The 3,310-nt window shown below is 43.2% G+C and overlaps 2 non-coding genes across 2 annotated transcripts; one reads left to right on the top strand and one right to left on the bottom strand.

The window, feature by feature from the left end:
• Positions 1 to 2,913: 2,913 nt before the first annotated feature.
• On the top strand, positions 2,914 to 2,996 carry TRNAL-CAG (transfer RNA leucine (anticodon CAG)). The gene has a single exon. It is a non-coding gene; the product is annotated as a tRNA-Leu (tRNA).
• A 231-nt stretch (positions 2,997 to 3,227) lies between these two features.
• On the bottom strand, positions 3,228 to 3,310 carry TRNAL-CAG (transfer RNA leucine (anticodon CAG)). The gene has a single exon. It is a non-coding gene; the product is annotated as a tRNA-Leu (tRNA).

The raw sequence follows: 3,310 nt of genomic DNA on the forward strand, positions 1-3,310 counted from the left end.
TGACATCCAAAGTGCAAGCAACAAAAGTGAAAACAGATAAATTGGATTACATCAAAATGAAAACTGTGTGTATATCAAAAGCCACAATTAAGTAATGTGAAAACGCAACCTGTGGGATGGAGAAAATATTTATCAATCATATATCTGAAAATAGGCTACCTTCCAGAATATATAAAGCTTCTCAACAACTCGCTATTAACAACAAAAAGTGATTTAGAAATAGGCAAGGGACTTTGAATAGACATTTCTCCAAAGATATACAATGAATTGGCCAAGAAGCACATGAAAAGACACTCAACACCTCTAATCATTAAGGAAATGTGATTAGGGTGGGGCACTGGCAAGAATCTGCCAACCTTCTGGGCCAGTTTACTCATTTGCCCAGAATGAGACAAAGGTCAGACATGAGGTTTAGTCATTGTCCCTGCCTGGCCCCTTCTGCCTGTCGGAATTTGGACAGAGGTTGTTTGGGGTGGGAGGTCAGAGCTCCATAGAGAGAATATTAGAATTTACATTTGCTCAAGGATCCACAGCTCATGTTCCTGAGAGAGCAGCCAGGCCAGGGCTCAGGTGAACTGACCCCATTCTGTCCAGGTGCCAGCTGCATGAAAAGATCTGGGGTGGCATTTCCAGGATTTTCTGTATCCTGGCTCACCCCATCCTGTTGTCTTATTCATCTGTTATTCAATCTATACTCAGCCCCTTTGCCACATTTTTGAGTCCAGGCCCTGGGAATTGAGTGGTAAATAAGACTTTTACAATCTCTGCCCTTTTGAAGAGCTTAGTTTTGGGACCAGGGAAGACACATTCCAATTCTAGTGCTTTGAGGGGTCAGCCCAGGATCTTGTGGGAATGCAGAGGAAGCCGAAAACCTAGTCAAGGGAAAGAAGCATCCAGGAAGGCTTCCTGGAGGAGACGACATAGGAGAAGCCACCAGGAGGAGAAGACACTCTGCCAGTCTCCTCAGCCTCCTTTCCAGTGGTGCAAGATCCAGCTCTGGCCCAAAGGGCATCATCCCTGGCCCCACTCTGGCCCAGGGCCCTGCTTCTGGGAGCTGCCTTCATCTTCCCTTGGCCCTTCCCAACCATGCCCACAGTTCTAGGACCTTTCCTGAGACCTCCTTTTCAGATATCATGCTTCATCATCTCCATCACCTCCCAGATTTTCCTTTTTCTCTCCCTTTTGCCCAATAGGAAATTGGCACATGCTAATTATATACAGTATTCTGTGATTGCTGTAGTTAAGAACCCATCTATTCTCCCCCTGGATGTTGAGTACATTTTATTAAAGGATACATTTTTAAAGTAAAATTTAAAAAAAATTGTGCAGGAACATTATGGCAGTTCCTCAAAAAAAATAAAAATAGATTACCAGGTGATCCAGCAATCCACTTTTGGATATACTATATGCAAGAAAATTGAAAACAATAATTTTTTTGAAAGCATGATCTTTAAGAGATATTTGCACACCTATGTTCATAGCAGCATTATTCACAATAGCTAAAACATGGAAGGAGTTCCCCGGTGGCCTAGGGGTTAGAGATCCAGTGTTGTCAGTACTGTGGCCTGGGTTCCATTCTTGGCCCAGGAACTTCTGCATGCCGCGGGTGTGGTGAAAACAAAAACAACATGGAATATATATATCCTCCTTTGAACCAGTCTTTTAAAAATCATTCTCTTAGTAAAGCATTTTTTGTTGTTAAAATATACATATTCCCATTGTGGCTCAGCGGTTTAAGAACCTGACTGGTATCCATGAGGATGGGGTTTGATCCCTGGCCTCGGTCAGTGGGTTAAGGATCTGACGTCACTGCAGGCTGTGATCTGGCATTGCCTTAGGTTAGACAGGAGGGTCAAAGTCAGAGAAGGTATCATAAAGAGAAAAGCAGAAGGTGGAGTGATGTGGGGGTTTGAGCCAAGGAATGTGGGTGGTTTCTAGAAGCTGGAAAAGACAAGGAAATGGACATCCCGTAGGGTCCCCAGAAGGAAAGAAGTTCTGATTTCTAGAGCTATAAGATAATAAATGGTGTGGTTTTAAGCCACTAAATTAGTGGTATTTTGTTACAGCAGCAGTGAGGCATGATTATAGGGACTGTCAAATACCCTCATTAGTTTTTCCACTAGTGACTGTCCAGCCTTATCTTGAATGCCTCTAGTGATGGGGCTATCACTATCTACACAAGCATCCATTTTAGCAGGCTTTTTCTTCTACCACAATCTTCCACGGTTGTAGCTATCCAGCCACTGCAAAGACACTTCAAGCCCCAGTGCCTGGAGCAAGAAGAGGCAATCATAACCCTAATCCCTTGCACACATCAGGCTTTTGTAATTGATAAATTGTCTCTTTTCCAAGTTTAACAGCCTCCACCTTTTCCTTTGTTCAGTTTACTGGAAAAGTATAAAAGCCAATTTATTGTTGATGGGCTTCAGCTGGACACTTGTCGAATGGGATCCCATTGTCCACGGCTTCCTATCCTGAGAAACCAATGCCAAGTCCATGACCGAGCATATCCCCTTCCAAAAAGAATTGCCTAGACCCCCTCCCTCATTTCCCCGAGGGGCCCAACAATAGTCTGGACACTTTCCATAGAATTAATCATGTAAAATAATGTCAAAACTTCAGGTTCCTAGTTTTGGCAAGTGACTAGAACTTAGTAACATAGTTTCGTTTTCATTCTATTTATTTTTATGGGTATTTTCTATTCATAGCAAGAGAAACTTTCTGTTTCTGTTCAAGATACAGGATTTCCACTTAAGACGTGTTGGTAAAAAGATCGAACCAATTTAGGAGTAACAGTGAATAAAGTTTATGTGCCTAAAACTAGAGCTGCCAAAGACCTTAAAGTCGGGCATCGCAAGCCAAATCGCACCGCATAATGAACTACTTGGCACCCTACAACAAGTTTCCCAGGAAGTCAGGATGGCCGAGCGGTCTAAGGCGCTGCGTTCAGGTCGCAGTCTCCCCTGGAGGCGTGGGTTCGAATCCCACTTCTGACAATCCGTATATTTTCGTCCTTTCCACTTCCGCTGAGAATCTCTTTCACTACATAGTCTTTGAAGTTTCAGATCGGAATTTTCTCTTGACATTTGAAAGTCAAATGAATACTAGAGAAGAAAACTCCTTTTAAGAAGAAGATACTTGTTTTGTAAAAAGATTAAAAGACTATCCAGAGCTGTACAGCGTCATTTAGTATTCAACTACCCGCGAGAAAAGTAAAAAGAAGGTTTTGTCAGAAGTGGGATTCGAACCCACGCCTCCAGGGGAGACTGCGACCTGAACGCAGCGCCTTAGACCGCTCGGCCATCCTGAC

This window comes from Sus scrofa, chromosome 6 (genome assembly GCF_054392235.1).
Source record: "Sus scrofa isolate SSC_HxYL_T2T_F1_AM1 chromosome 6, Sscrofa_HxYL_maternal_Yorkshire_Landrace_v2.0, whole genome shotgun sequence".
NCBI lineage: Eukaryota > Metazoa > Chordata > Mammalia > Artiodactyla > Suidae > Sus > Sus scrofa.